Consider the following 17,367-nt stretch of genomic DNA (forward strand, 5'->3'; position numbering starts at 1 on the left):
AAGCCATCAGGTCATCTCTGCAACCTTGGAGAACTTTCCTTTTGTAAAGAGAATGTTTCCTTTGCTTTGAGGAGCTCTTTTATAAACTTATGTCCTGGACAAACCTGAAGTACCCTGTCCTGTGGTACTAGCAGGTGATGACGATGACGATGATGATAATGACATGTAACGAGTGTTGACTGCCATCTTTTGCCAGGTGTGATACTAAATATCTATGACACTTATGACATTAAATCTTCCCTGCCTTACCTGTAATGCAGATAATGTAGACAGCCTTCTTCACACATTTCAATGGAGGAGGAACAAAAGAGATAAGAACGTTCCTATCAACTGGCATCCTGTCTTCTTTTTGTTTGTTGTCTTTGTATCTTTCATTCAACTGTCTAATGACCAAGGTTATGGATTGTCCAGGTTCCTTTCTGCATGACTTTAATTCATGGATAACATTCCTGGCGGAACCTAGGCAGTGGGCTGGGGTGGAGTGGCAGGTGAAATTGGAACTTCAGCAGTGAGCTTTAGGGCATGTATTGGAAATGGATTTCATTTCTTTCTGCTCTGCATTAGACTCTGTGTAGAGTGTGGCTTCACCCCACATCATGCTTCTCTATGGTTCACTTTCTTCAGGGTTATGGGGATAATTAAACTTTGTTGGCTTAAAAGCATCAAAATCCTGGGGAGAAAACAGCACATTCGTGAGCAAACGTGTTTTAACTGTTCATGTTGGGCCAGGTTCTCATTGGGAGCAAATAGTACACTTAGAAGATAGAACAAAGTCTTTCAAATTACCAGAAGGTGGGTAATATGGAGGGAGAGGGTTCAGATTTTTTTTTGCAATCATAAAACATATATTTTAAGTAAGGTTTACTATTAATATCTACTGTTATAAAGATTTTATTAACATATGACAAATTGGGATAAGCTGGTTTGTAGATGATGATTCAGGACAAATGACATATGAAATAATCAATGAGTAAATGAATAAAGAAATAATACATTTATTAATTGGGAGATGGAAGTCATTGGGGATTTAATAACACTTTTTTTGCTTTTTGATATTGTTTCTAATCTGGGTCATGGAAACATTTTAAGATAATTTACTGCCTTGATTATATCTTTGATTCAATGATTGTTTATTGAGTATCATTTAGGGCATCACTCTCTGGAATAATCCATGATTACATTTGGGAACAAATGTAGGGCTATAGGGTGAGTGAGTATATTAGATGAGGAGAGAGAACAATTGAATTCAGAAATACTAACCTCTCACAACTTCAGATTCACAGAAATTTGAAACTAGGATAGATTTTGGATCATCTTATCCAACTCCTTTACATTATATAAGAGGAAACCGAAGTCAAAAACTGATTTACACATCACTAATTAGCTACAGAACTAGGATGAGAATTCTAGTCTCTGGCCTGCAAATCCAATAGCTTTTTGTTTACTTTTCAGTTCTACGTTTTTAATATATTATTTTTTTAATCATTCAAAAATAAAGATGTGCTCCATGATCATGCCAATTGCATTGCTTTCGCCTTTTAAATATCTTAATGTAAAATGTCTCAAACACACAAAAATAGTATCATGATTATCTGCAAACACACCACCAAGATTAACTATGTTATTTTGCTATCTTCAGTTCAGATAATGTGTAAAATAAAAGGAAGCACATTACAAATACAGTCAAAGCACTATCCCCACCTTTCTCCCCTCTTCCCTCCCAAGAGATAGTTATCCTTAAATTGCTATATATGATTCCTATGTACTATACTTTAGTACTTTTACTGTGTGTGGGGGTTTGTATATGTGTGAGGGGGTGGTGGGTTTTTAGGTCCAGACGTGGATGTATCTATGTGAGGTTATATCTAACATCTATTTGTGGTTATACTATTGCTTTGTGTTCACATTTTAAGATACATAAATCATTGTCTTTGTATATTTATATATTCTCTAACTTTTTTATTCAAAGTTGTTTTGGAGATGTATCCATGTTGATACATAGGTATCTCGTTGATTTTGTTATAACTGCGGGATAGTATCACATTGCATAAATCATCGAAGGTTGATTTATCCATTTTCTTACTGAGGGAAATTTGCATCGTCTCTGCAGTTTTGCTATCTGAACAGTACAGCAATGGTCTTTGTATGTATCTTCTTACACTTGTGCTAGGATTTCTCAAGAAGAGTTCAACCCAGAAGTTGAACTGTCAGGTCATAAGGGTACACATTTTCCCTAGAGATTGTTAAGCTCTTCTGCAAACTCTACTGGTTTATTTGACCACCAACAATGTTGAGCAGTAGTTCTAAACTCTGCCTGCAGAAAGAATCAGCTAAGGAGCACTTTAAAATGACCAATGCCTAAGTCCCACCCCAGACCAATTAAACCAGAATCTCTGGGGATGGGAGCCAAGACAGTTCAAGTTCCCTGGGTGATTCTAATGTACAGCTAGGGTTAAGAACCACTGATTTAGCATTTTCCTGTTTCCCCACATGTTTTCCAACATTTGGTATTATCAGACATTCTGTTCTGCTAATCTCTGGGTGCGAGGACTTTGTAATTACTGGTGAAGCTGAGTATATTTGTACAGTGTTACTGAGCATTCCAATGACTTCCATTGAGAATTATGTGTGGCATATTTCACCCATTTTTTCCTCTTTAATTGTCTTTTATTATTGATTTGTAGGCACTTTCTTTACATTCTGGACAGTAATTGTGAAAGGGGGGCATATAATTGCCAAATATCTACCCTAGTCAATAACTTATCTTTTCACTTATTTGTGCTACCTATCATATATAGAAGTTTAAAAATTTTTAATATACTTAAATCTGTCAATATTTTCCTTTATGCTTTGTATGATGAGAAATCTTACATATTTTCTATATGATTTTGTAAATCTATGTTTCTGTCTTTTCTTCAAAAAGTTTTACAGTTATACTTTTTCCCAATGAAGTTTTTAATCTGTCTAGAATTTATATTTCTGTATGGTGTAATGTATTGATCAAATTTTATCTTTGCTTTTTTTTTTCTTTTTTTTTTGGTTCTAGTACAGTTTTCTAACTAGTCCATCTTTTCCCAGTGACATTTAGTGCTATTGAGACCTCATATGTCTTTTTTCCATTCCATCTTTGTACCAATACCATGTTTTAATTATTACAATCTTATAATAAATGAACCGTTTTAAACTATTTTTCCAAAAATGTGCATTGCCTATTCTTGAATATTTACTATACCATATGAATGTATGTGCAACACCGTTTCAGGTTACATGAAAGACAGTGCTGTGAGTTGGCTTACGGTTGCATTGAATTTATAGATTATTGGGGGTGATTTCTCTATATAAATTCGAGTCTCCCCATTCAAGGACATAATTTAGCTCTCCATTTATTTAAGCTTACTTTCATGTCTTTCAATATATTTTATAATTTTCCCTACAAATATTTTCCAGATTTTTGTTAGATTCATGATTGTTGTTGAAGTGAATTATTTTTATTGTAAATTTTATTTTTTCCTGAAATGTTCTAACTACTGGCTGACGGTTCATAGAAACATACTAGATTTTTGTTTAACTCTTGTTTCCAACCATGTTGAACTCATTTGTTTTAAAAGTTTATCAATTACTTAGATTTTCTAAATAATCATATATACAAATAAAAACAATTCTGTTCATTCTTGTAACATTGATATGTTTTATTTTAATTTAACTGAGTATAAAGATTTAATTAATTGATTAATTAATTTATATTCTCTCTATATTTTTTTCTACTTGCTATCATGATTAGGCACTCCTGCACAAGGTTAAATAGAAGCATTGACAGCAAGCACCCTGTCTTGTCCTGAGTTTTATATAAAATCCCTTTGACTTTTTCACCATTAAGTATATTTTCTTGAGTTTTTACTGGATATTTTTTATCAGGTTAAGAAAAAGTTTCCTTCTAATTCTTCTTTGCTGAAATGTTTTACTAGGAAAGTATTTTGAGTTTCAAATATTTTCTGCATCTGTAGAGATGAATTTATGGTGTTCCCCTTTTAATATGTTAACTGGTAAATTATATTAATAAGTTTTCTAAAATTGAACCATCCCTGTATTCTGGGATAATGCCTTGATCATAATTTTTAAAATATTCATTCTAAGTTTGGTTTGCTAATATTTTGCCTAGGATTTTTATATTTATAGATGAAACTGGCCTGTAATTTTTCTTACTCGTTTGACATCAGTTTATCTTCTTATGGGTTAAAAAATGATTATCAGCTTATTCTATTCTATGGAAACATTTAAATAAGATTAGGATTACTTTTAATTTGAAACTTGATAGAACGTATCTGAAAAAATCCTAGGTCTGTGTGTGTGTGTGTGTGTGTGTGTGTATACAGACTTTAGTGATTCCATTTCTCTTAATATTGGTCAATTAAGGTTTTCACTTCCTTCCTGAGTAATTGTTAGTTACATTTATAGTGAATTGACCATTTTGGCTAGATTTTCAAATGCATTGACATAAAATTGTTCCTGATATTCTCTTTTTTAACAATTTCTACCTTATCTGTAGTTGTTCCTTTTTTTCATACTAATAAAGTCATTTGTGTTGTCCCTTTCTCTCGTTTTAAATCAGTATTGCAAGAATGTTATCAGTTTATTAGTTTTTTTCAACTAATAAACAATTTTTGGTTTTCTAGGATATCTCTGTCATTAATTGGCAAATACCCTTGGCAGTCAAACCATAATTTAGTTGGGTATATTATTCTAGATCAGCAGGTATTTTCTCTAATTCATTTTATTGGGTTGGCCAAAAAGTTCATTCGGGATTTTCCATAACAACTTACAGAAGAACTCAAATGAACTTTTTGGCCAACCCAATAAAATATTCTATTGATTTCTGTTACTTATCTTTGGTTTTGAAAGTCTACTGTGCCTATTGTTATCCCTTGGTGCAACTTATCTTTTCTCTCTGGATACTTTTAAAATCTCTTTTAAGATCTCTTTGTAGTTCTGCTGTTTCACTACAATGTATCTCATTGTGGATTTGTCTTTTATTTATCTTGATTACTTCTTAACTCATAGGAATCATATATTTAATCTATTCTGGGACATATACAGGCCTATATCTTTGAATATTGATGCTTTGATAATTCTGTTCACTCTCTGAAATTAATATTAGACATGAATGTTTTGTTCTCTGTCTCTTAATTTTATATTTATCCCTTTATCTCACTGTGCTGCATTCTGAGTTGTTTCCTTAAACCTTCAGACCATTGATTATGTCTTCAGCTGTGTCTATACAGCTGTTTCACCTCTCCATTGGATTTCTCATTCCATAGCTATAGTTTTCATTTCTAGATAGTCTACCTACCATTATTTTAATACCGTGTTTTTCTTTTCACATGGCTTGTATTCCTTTTAGTGTTAGTCATTTAAAATTTATGTGAAATAATCTCTTATTTTGTTCATTTATCCAAAGTCCTTAGGGTTCAGAGTCTTCTATTTGTTGTGTCTGGTGGTATGATTCTTCTGATGGATTGTTTCTTCGTGTGATGAGTAATTTAGGACAATGGGCTCATCCTCAGTAGGGAATACTGTATAAAAACATGCAACCAGTGTCCCCTTCAGACATTTTGCATTTGTTTTTGCTTTTTGTGTCCTAGGATGAATCCTTAGGCTAATTTCTTGACTCACAAATTCCTGGACCACACAAACAATCCTGATTATAAATTCTGGCACTATCTTTTCCCTTCATTTGGTATCTAGATAGAGACAGACAGGCATCTTTACCGTGTCCATTTGCTGGGACTCTTATCACCTGTCCGTACCCTTACATTGGAATTTAAACCCAACCTTCTGGGTTACTGAGACATGTAAGTTTCCCCGATGCAGACCACAATCTGTTTGCAGACCAATCTGTTTGCAGACCATCAATCTGTCCTTACCATACTGCTTTTTAGATCCACATATCTTACCCCTGGCCTTCTCTCTTGCATGCTCTTTCTCTCACTCTTGCTTTCTTTTTTTGCAAACGTAGTAATGCATTTAAAAGAATAGCATCTTGGGCTTCCCAGGTGGTGCAGTGGTTGAGAGTCTGCCTGCCGATGCAGGGGACACGGGTTCGTGCCTCGGTCCGGGAAGATCCCACATGCCGCGCGAGCAGCTGGGCTTGTGAGCCACGGCCGCTGAGGCTGCGTGTCCGGAGCCTGTGCTCTGCAACGGGAGAGGCCACAACAGTGAGAGGCCCGCGTACCGCAAAAAAAAAAAAAAAAAGAATAGTGTCTTTTTATCTGTTTTTTCTAAGTGGGAAAGTTTTCAAATTTTCTTGAGAAAAAAATTCAGAACAAGAAGTCCTAGTTTGGCCTTTTGGACATTAAAAAAAAAGCCTAAGAATTTCACAAATCATATTCTCCATGCAAACTTTTCTTGCTAGTTTCTGTAGAAATGTAGTTTATCCAAAAATCAGTGTGAAAATTATGAATGTAACTCTGAATGTTTTGCTGTGTAACTGCTGAGGAATTGCATTCCTTTGAACTTCTACGATAAACTCAGACACAGCCTGGTGTGTTGAGAATAACGGGGTGAGGAGGGGCTATATCCTACTTTGAGAAATTTTTCAGGGAGTGTTCTGTAGAGGAACAAATACTGTTTTCTGAAAAAGTGCAAGCATCATTTGCTTTTTCTTAGTGAGAGACCAGGATATATATTTTTAAAGGTTATAATGAAACCCCAAAGCCCTTTCTGGCTCTATAATTCTGTGATTTTTTTACTATCTTGAGAAAATTTCCCAAAAAATCTTATAGCCTGTGTGCAGCTTTGTAACCAAATCCTAGGAATCAAAGTTCCTTAATCTTCCTAAGATGCTCTCCTTTTCTCTCTGTCATTCACCCTAGCGTCTTAGCAAGTCCATAGATATGAAAGGGACTGTATTCAACCTTTTTTTGCCGTTAATATTTTTTGATCTGATTTTTCCACGAGATGTCAAAGAATACATTGCCAAACAAAACAATTATTTGACTAAAGAGAACGTTACTTATTGAATACTATCTAAACATGACATATTTCAAAGTATACACTGTTGGAAGTTTTCAAAACTTCCGCTGAACATGCTATAATTTTGAGATATTTTGCCCCAAAATTCTCTTTGGAAGCAACAACTTAATAATAAGACACAGTTGAAATAAAAACAAAGGATTCTTTTAAAAAAATATCAAATGTTCTTTCAACACTCGATACCCAAAGTTATTTCTGAGGCCTCACCGTATTATTTTAGATTAAATATCTAAAACAAATTATTACAAAAATAAACCCATCCCTTCGCTGGATTTCATTCTGTGTTTGGATTGGGGTGGAGTCAGTTGTTAGGTGCATGACCAGAGCACAGGCGCTGAGTCTTTTTATTTTCTTAATTATGAATTATCGTTTCAAGCCCTCATTGGCGGTTTACCATGGCAGTAATCCCTACCAAAACAGTTGTTCGTCTAGATCCTAAGTGGTTTGCTAGAACATTAACCTTGACTTGACCCCTGATGGTCACAGGGTCAATAATTACAACTTCTAGAAAAACTATCAGTAGGGACTGTACCCTGAATTATGTTACTTGCCTTTAAAAATAATTATAGTATGTTTGTCATTCAGAAGGACTAGATCAGCAAGGCTAATGAAAATGTTTAAATCCTTATCAGTTGGAATGAAAAGGGCTGGCTCCAGAAAGTGCTGACCTTGGAATTTTTGTGCCGCTTGTGTTGATCCTGTTTGCTGATGCACATGACCTACTGATGTGTGGCTTGGCAAGCCATAGAGGCTTATTCACCCATGCTGGATGGGAAAGGGGCTTCCGGGCCGCTCCCTGGGCTGTGGCATTCCTCTGGTTCTCTAACAAAGCTTTCAACTGGCGTCTGGGACTAATGAGCATACAGTCCCAGGAGCAATGGAGCACAGTTTTCCGTCACCCATTAAGACGAGCTCTAAGCCCCAAGCTTATCAAGCCTGAACCAGGAGAAGCTAGGGCCAAAGGCTGAAGATAAAACAGTCACTAATAGTTTCATAAACTGCGTGAATAATTCCACGTTAACAATAAATACTGCATGTTTAGTGATATTACCTAAGCCCTAATAGCCAAGGTGCTCACTGACCCTGGCCATTAAAGGCAACATAGCTCTTTTCAGGAGAATCTGAATTAAGCCTACTTTACATAAAGTTTAGTCTGAGGACATTTCTCCAAGTAATCTTCCCCCTCTTTGTGTAGACAAGCGACCTCATTCTGCTAGGGTCACAAGGGATGAAGTAAGTGCTAGAGGTGGGCCATCCTGAGCTGGTGGGAGATGTACAGAAAATCCTGGTGCAGATGATTCTGCCTTAGGATGTCGGTTATTTTTGCATTTTAATTTAAGCTTTCAATTATGTGCCTTGCTGCAGTGTAATCGGGGAATAAATAGATTAGAGGAAAACAGGGCGAAAAACTACTCATAGTCGTTACATATTATTTATTCTATTTTGTCAAGGATGTCAGAAATATAAGGTCATTAAAAATCAGTAAGTTGCTGGAAATGGGGATGATGGGAAGGGGGAGTCATACCCCTTCCCTGAGACCTTAGCATTGATGTTTGAAAGGACACTTGAAGATCCTATTCGGCCACTGGTATATTGTAGACTTCATACATATAAGTGGCATAAGTGAATATGGAGACCTACTCAGTAAAAATATTTTAAAAGTCTTTAAAGTACATAATCATTAATTTGTAATTCTAAAGCTGTTATATTCTTCCCCACTCGCATTGGTGATCTTGATTTTACACAGCCATCCCTGTACTATATGGCTCTACTATTTTTTGTCCTATATATTTGCATCCTACCATTTCTACTTCTCTGTCTCATTTATTTCACAATTCTGTTTGAGAATCCCTGGAGACCTGGCTTAAACTTCCTTTCATCCTGTCCAGATTGTCCATCGCGTTCCAGTTTTTCATTGAGCTCGTCTTTCTTTCCTCTATCATGGCATTCCATCGTTGCTCTTAATCAGGTCTGATTCACGGTCACAGGTCTCATGGGTCTCTGCCCATGTACACTGTTCCACGTTACCTTTGATGCCCCTTGCCTCCTTCTTCCTTTCTAATAGGACCTGCATCCTTAACATCTACAGACTAGTTGAGAAACTTGTTGATCATTCTCTCATGCCATCTCTCACACAAAATGTTTCTTTGCACATCCCCTCTGCCCTCAGTATATAAATTAGAACTCAACCTTTCAATGTAAACTTACTCGATTTGGGACTCTTGGGTATTTGAAGTATAACTTGAGCAACACTCCTTTCCTATGTTAAAATATGTGTGATTGACATGTATTGGGAAGGCAGGATATGACTGGATACCAGATTATAGGCAATTGTAAGGCAGTTACTAGGTTTCATGTTCTGTAGCATCTCGTGTGAATCCGTGAACTCTTAATTTGCAGAATCAGTATCACAGAAGCTGATGGTGGTGGTATCCAACCCCCTAAATGAACTTCTAGCAAATATATAGAGTTGGCAGAGTGCCGTGGAGTTCTAGCATTATTTAAATTATTCTAAAAAAAATATCCAGGAACCACCCCAAACAGATAAGTCATCCATATGCTTATAAAAATCAGAACAGTATCCATTGGAATTACCTTTTCATGCACCTAGCGACTGACATATACAAGTTCTCAATAAGTACCAAATCTATCATCATTGGAATATGTTTCCAATACCATATGATTGATCACCATCATCAACTCTTCCAGCAATTTTTCTATAAAATCTGTAGCTAGTTTATGGTTACGTCAAGAATCCCAAAGCCACTGTGAAATCAGTGCAGCAATTGGTGGTCACAGCTCCTTAAACTGAAGTTCTTTAACCTAAGGATACAAGCTTCCATCTTCCCTTGATATGCCTAAAAGATAAAAAGTTAACATTTTTCAAGATTGATGAAACAGTGATAACAGTTCTTCCTCATGGAAGAATGAAAATATACATCTTTAGATTACTACATGAATGATTTAATTCACACATAAAGAATTATCACAGTTCAGTATTATTAAATATTGAAACAGAAGTAGAAGATATATGATCACCTTTCTTATATTTTATTAAAAGTAGGGTAACACATTGAGATCCAAGGTGGATTTGGAGACTAATTTAAGCTCTGCAGACCTTGGATTTTATACTTATCAATAATGGTTCCCCTGTTCTTTGATTACATGTGTTTCTTTCAAGGGATTTTTAACTTTAGAACGCTGAAGCAAAGATATTCAGATTCAACCTTGGAATTTAATACATCATCTCTTTCGCCAGAGACATTTCACTGATCCTGTGTTATTTAAAGGCCAAATGGAACTGTTATGGTGAAAATCTGAAAAGAATGTCAGAACTAACACAGTATGGAGATCACATTTTCACAGAAATAATGATTCAAAGTCTTGTCATTTAATTTGCATGGTTGAATGAACTTGTCTTTCTCCTACTCCAGAAATACAGCCTACCACGTCCCGAACTGCAGCCCTTTCAAAAAGAGGTCAAGTCCCTGGGTTAGCATTCCACAATCACGCCTACTCCACAACTTCAAACCCAGTAACAGTTTTTTAATTAAAAATGAATTCTAAGCCTACAAGCTTATCCTTTCTGAGAGAATGATGGGAGGAGGATAGAATTGCTCTATATTTCTTTTAACTAAAAATGAAGTCACTTAACGTAGAAATTTGTATCTCAGGTAGGGGCATGTGAACTATCACAGAAAGGAATAGATCGTGTTACCCAGAACCCAAGGACCACTGATGGTACCTTCTCAGGACAGCTGACAAAATTCTTCCTAGGAGAATTTCCCTGGGTCGCTTTCATGAGTATATTATTAGCATCCTCTGTGTTAGTGGGCATAGTTCTATAATAAACAATGTCCACATTTCAGTGGCTCATCACTAAAATGTGTGTTTATTACTCACAACATAGTCCATTGGTGTGAGGATGAACAAAGCGTGAGGGTTCTGCTCTAAGCAGTCACTCAGGGACCCAAGCTCCTTCAACATGTGACTTTGCTATTTCTAGGACCCCTGCCTTCTCTGCGTTCAGCCCACCAGAGGGAGCCAATCACAGAGGACTTCCTGGGAGGTTACCTGGGGCCAGATCTGAAAGTAGTGTATGGCCCTTCTGTCCTCATCCCATTGGCTGGAACTCAATCATACAACCCCATTTAACTGCAAGGGAGACTGAAAAATGAAGCCTAAACGGGTGCCAAGAGGAAAAAAAATAGGATCTGATGAACCCTGAGCAATGTCTGTCACATCTTCAGTAGTTTTGAGTTGGGGTTGATTAACAGGGTATGTGAAGATAGCCCCATGGTTGGTCTTGAACACTAGTAGCTATAAGAAAATATTGGACCAAGGGTGCCCATCCCAGGAAGCTGTAACTATATGTTCCCTACTGGGGAGGGTGCTCAATTTTAATGTTGTGAGAAATATAAGATGAATCAGATATTGTTTCTGCCCTCAGGCAGTACATAGTCTCCTAAAGGAGTAGGCTCTCTGTATAACTAGCTATGTTCTAGCTCATATAACAGGCTATTAAATTGGAAGTGTTTACTGAGACTCCTAGATCTAATAGACAGGAAATGCCAAAGTTAAATACCAGATCAAGGTTCAGATTTTCAAAGGGCTACCAAAAATGTGTTCCATAACCTAAAATTTTCTTAGCTACAAAGGGGATATAAATATAAAAGGTCTCTGAGACTGAAAGTTGAGAGAGGATATCCTGAGGAGGATTTCTGCTTAAAAAATAAATTAAAAAAAAAATTTTAAACATGCTGTGTTTTCATCCACATCCATGAGGATGAGGGCTGGGGGCTGTCTGCCACCCCACCTCAACTCTAGTAAGACTGACTTCTACAGAACCATCTAGAGAAGTTTACCTCTACCTCCTGAGGTTGGGAGAGGGGACACAGTAGACTGAGGTCTCCCTTAATTCTGAGAAAGCTGGAGGGGGATACACCATGACTGGTTAGCTGTTCTGATGGCAGGAGCAAAGAGAAGTTGTTGCTGGGTTGAAGTCAACCTGCATAGTGGCATCTTAGATTCTGTCCAATATGGCGGCCCAGGGGTGATGAGACCTCAATAGAGAAATGCTGGAGGTGGACCGCTAGATGCCCAGGGGCTAAGAAAGGAGCAGCAGGCTGGACTAGAGCTGCAGTGATTGAGTCAGCAAGTCAGGAGAAGACCTTAGAGTGGGAGAGTGAAGAACCCACAAAAGTGATCTTAGAGAAAAGTCTAAGAGAAAAGTCTAAGTGATCTTAGAGAAAAGTCAGCTTTCAATATTGGCCACACTCTCTTATGATCCTGTCAGTCAAAGAGATCTTTCCTGTCCCTCTTATCTGTCTTCCATACTTCAACTGTGGGGATGGAGGTTGGTCAGAAAAAGCAATTAGCGGATGAAGAAAGATGGAAATGAGGGACTTCCCTGGTGGTGCAGTGGTTAAGAATCCACCTGCCAATGCAGGGACACGAGTTGATCCCTGGTCCGGGAAGATCCCACATGCCGCAGAACAACTAAGCCCGTGCGCCACAACTACTGAGCCTGCGCTCTAGAGCCTGCGAGCCACAGCTGCTGAAGCCTGAGCGCCTAGAGCCCGTGCTCCACAACGAGAGAAGCCACTGCAATGAGAAGCCCGCGCACCACAACGAAGAGTAGCCCCTGCTCACCGCAACTAGAGAGAAAGCCCGTGCATGGTAATGAAGACCCAGTGCAGCCAATAGATAAATAAATAAATAAAATTAAAAAAAAAAAAGAAAGAAAGATGGAAATGAGACAGATGGAGGAAACCAAACGCACTCTTTATGTTGAAGACACCAGTTTGCCTGCAGGCAGCCTTGGATGGGAGATGATGATGGTTCAGCTTTGAGTGATGGTTCAGGGCTGATGAATCCCGAGCTGGGCATTCTCATTTCTGAATTGAGACTGTGTTTTGTAACCGGCAGAGAACGTAGAACTTTTCCTTAACTAGGGATGAAAAGTCATAGCTCTGCAGGAATTTTCATCAGGGACAGTGGAAGAGCTAACTTCTTTGATTAGGCTTAAAGGGACAGTGACAGGCGAAAACAATGCTCTTTTTAAAAAAATTTATTTATTTTATTTTTGGCTGCATTGGGTCATTGTTGCTGCGCACAGGCTTTCTCCAGTTGCGGCGAGCGGGGGCTACTCTTCATTGTGGTGCGTGGGCTTCTCATCATGGTGGCTTCTCTTGTTGTGGCTCGAGGGCTCTAGAGCGCAGGCTCAGTAGCTGTGGCACACGGACTTAGTTGCTCCATTGCATGTGGAATCTTCCCGGACCAGGGCTCGAACCCGTGTACCCTGCATTGGCAGGCAGATTCTTAACCAATGCGCCACCAGGGAAGCCCAACAGTGCTCTTTTATGACTACAGCTGGCATAGCTGATTTGTTCATTGTGCCATTCATGTTTGAATTCTGGTGAAGTGCCCTAGGAGAAGTACAAGTAGAGTGCTCTGGGAGGCCGTATAAACAGTGCTTGCTTCCAGCTGGAGTGGAAGTGTGCCTAAGGTAGGGATGTGTGGAGAAGAAGGCACATGCAGCAGACCTGAAAGGTAGATTTAAATGTGCAGAGATTTGGGATGGGCTAGGGAGGGTAGGTGGCTGTTGGAGCTTTGTTACAGGCATTTCTAGCAGAGCAAACAATAGAAAAAGCAAAGGATGTGTCAGTGTACATTCATCCTTGGGGAAAAAACAAAACAAAACAGAAAAGTGCCATTCTCATGAGGGATATTGGTAACAGAGAAGGCTATGCATGGGTGGCACAGAGGTAGATGGGAAATCTCCTTACCTGTCCCTCAATTTATTGTAAACCTAAAATGCTCTTTTAAAATTGTCTTTTTTAAAACAGGTAGGGAGACAGAAAAACATAACAGATGCCTATAGAATAGCAATTAGTTCCATCTGGCTGAAGCCAAGCATGGGGCAATAATGGAAAATGAGGTGGAAAGTGTTGGCCTACAGCTTAGGTAAAAAGCATTAGGCAAGCTTGAAACCTCAGCAAGGAGTCTGCAGAAAAGGCAAGGAATCAAGGACGAGGCAGGCTACCAGGGCAAAAGGAGAAGCCTTGTAGTCGGGCTGACCTTCATGGTAGGCGGCCAGACGTCTACCTCACAGTGTCCAGCAAGGTACAGGGCATTAGTTTCTATCTAGATAGACCAGGTTGATGTCCAAGGGGGGATAATGTGGTAAGTAGGGTGTGAAAACAAGAACCTGTAGGCAATGAAGATGATAAATTCAGTAAGTTGTACCTGAAGGTAGGAATTTCACCTTGGATTAGGTTTGGGAGATAAATCTATACAGATAGGAAAGGCTTCTTTTCAGAAAGGCAGCTCCACCACACCAGTCCTATGACCTCTGACCAGTAATCTAACTCCTCTAAGCCTCAGTTTCCTCATCTATGAAGTGGTAATAATAATAATAATATATGATAATTCAGGGCTTCCCTGGTGGCGCAGTGGTTGAGAGTCCACCTGCCGATGCAGGGGACACGGGTTCGTGCCCCGGTCCGGGAAGATCCCACATGCCGCGGAGCGGCTGGGCCCGTGAGCCATGGCCGCTGAGCCTGCGCGTCCGGAGCCTGTGCTGCGCGACGGGAGAGGCCACAACAGTGAGAGGCCCGCGTACTGCAAAAAAATTAATAATAAATAATAATAACAATATATGATAATTCAGTCCACACACAGATTACCCAGCATGGTGCCTGGCACATTTTTGGTGACCAGGAAAAGCCTCTTCTCTCTCCTTCAAGAGGAGGAGGCTGGAGATTCCTAATAAGCAGACTGCAAATCAGGTTATGGTCCCTGTCTTGGTGAGGGAACTAGAGAAAAAACTCTGTAAGCCACAGCAGATGCTCTGTTTCATGGACCAAGCCAGTGGGGGGCGGGGGTAGGGGTGGGAGGGGGCTTGAGAACAGTGGGTCTCTAGATGCCCTTCATACTGAAGTTAGAGCAAAGAGCACCCACTTTGTGGCAGTTCTCAGCCTGCTGGCCTTGCCTGGGATTGGCTGAGGGACTGGGTAGGGCTGAGTTTGCAAGTCTCAAGCTCTCAGTGTTTTAAGGCTGTCTGGGAGGCAGGAGAAGAATGGAGAGTGGAGAGCAGGTGTGCAGGCCAGGAAGTTTGAACATGATTCCAGTGCAATCTCCGGCTTTCAAGGAGGGCAGAGCTGGAAGAGGGGAAAGACCTGAGACTTCACGTGTCCATGCAGCCGGGGAGATGGCAGAGTGAGCTGGTGGGGCAGCCCCAAGAGTGAAAACAGCATGGACCATGGCCTGGAGGCAGAAAGAACAGTAAGAGTCCAGGGATGGGCTCTAGTCATTGTTCTGCCGCTAAGCTTTCTGAGCCTCGGTTTCTCCAGCCATCAAATGCGCTTACGGTGACACTTTCCTTACCCATAGGCTGTGATCTGAAACTTCATCTATGCAGAATTTAGCCAAAACAGAAAAGTAAATTAAGATGGTCTTTGGGCAGTCAGTGTAGGCGTGATTACAACCTTCATGCTGAAAGCATGAGACAGTACTCCTCTCCAGTTTATTCATCAAGGACTATGTACTTAATTTGGACACAATTTTAATATGCTTGACATCCTAGTTACTCTTCCCAGGAAACTGAAGATGCAAACAGAGAGGGGGCGTTAGAGTAGGAGGCGAGCAGAGGAACAAGCAGGGCCGGAGAGCCCACTGCAAACAGGAGATAAAAGGAAGTAAAGGAATGATTTTAGAAATAGCAATGTGGATCCACTCAGTACAGGGACAGACAACGTGTGTCTCTCCATGGGCTCTGGGGACTATGCAGATTTGTGCTCTAGTTTCTGGAATCTGCAAAAAACATGACTAGTCTATGTTTGATAATTGAGTCCTCAAAAAATGGATAAATTATAGAAGAGACAGAGCAGGGAAGTAGAATGTATTTTTAAAGTACTATTGAAAATTATAGAATTTTTAAAATGTGGGCCTTCCAAGGCCCAAGTCTTCATTATATGGATATATTCATTTATCCAATATTTGTCTCTTATAGATCACAGTATTCTTATACAGACCCACTGTGACTATAAGATGTTCAGACTGCTTAAAAAAAAAAAAAAAGAGGAAACAGGTATACCAGAACATAGTTAAACGAATGGTCATATCGGAAGGCTAGAAACTTATATTGATAATCCTACCATTAGGTAGGATTTTTTGTGTGTCATTTGTATTTATTGAGTATATATAGCCTTTTTAATAAGTTTATAATAATATAAGGCAACAGCTTCCTTACTTTAGAATCTCAAGTTATTATTTACAAAGAAAACCACCAATGACAACATATTTTAAGCCTGGTTCTTCTAGAAAACACTGGCTGAGCACTTTATTCCATAAGGACACACTGGCTGGCCCTTGAAATTAGCTCAGAGTGAGGCTGAATTATTCGTATTGTTCACTTTTTGATGACATTCAAGACATTAAGCCTACCGTAAAGGTCAAAACCCTGCCACCACTGAAAAGATTAGTTTAAAGGTACCATAAACCCTGGTGTCAGGATCCAAAGTGGAGTGTCAAAGATGGTTTGAATGATGGTGGCATCATTAAAATAAGGTGACTCCTTTGAAGGGGACAGTGGTCATTTAGTGTGTAAGTTCGGGCATATATGTTTTAAAAATGCATCCCATGGAATCCCATTGGAGAAGGCATTGATCATTATTAGTACCTTTACAAAAGTAAAAAGATGGTTGTCATAGTGGATGCTACCTTGGAGCCTGCAGACTGCAGAGGCTCAAGTTCACCCTCACTGCTGCCGGCAGGATTAGAGTTCTCTGTCTGCCCCCGGCAGCTGGGCAGGTTGATGACTGAATCCTGCCAAGACCCAATGGCTACAGATGCCTGGGCTTGTAGCAAAGCATCCGTGGGCCCTCAGGAAAGTGCTTTTCCAGTGGTGATTGAGAACAGAGACCGACTCCTGGCAAAGAGCCTGATGTTCCACCCACACCTGCTTTGAAAGGCCACACCACATTTGAACGAACCTGCTTTTCCTGAAATGTCTAGCACCACGAAGGTGGGCCGAGAGCCAGCACTTTTTGCCCAGACTTTCTTTCAAACTGTTATGAACTGAGTTCATTTTTTAAGCATGTAGTTTTAAAACATAGAGTAAGATCATATTATTACGTAAAGTATCGTAAGCCATTTATAACTCTACCAGGATGTGCCAAGCCTGAACCTGAAAACTGTGAAGATGGTATGTTGTATTTGGAAGGTTTTAGCATAAAAAATACCTTGTTCACCCTAATGACTAGGAAGCATTAAGGTTTAATTATCTATGTATTCTCTGATTAAACTGATGTCATGACATCTTATTAAAAACACTTC

Source organism: Grampus griseus (assembly GCF_964374135.1).
Source record: "Grampus griseus genome assembly, chromosome: 2".
NCBI lineage: Eukaryota > Metazoa > Chordata > Mammalia > Artiodactyla > Delphinidae > Grampus > Grampus griseus.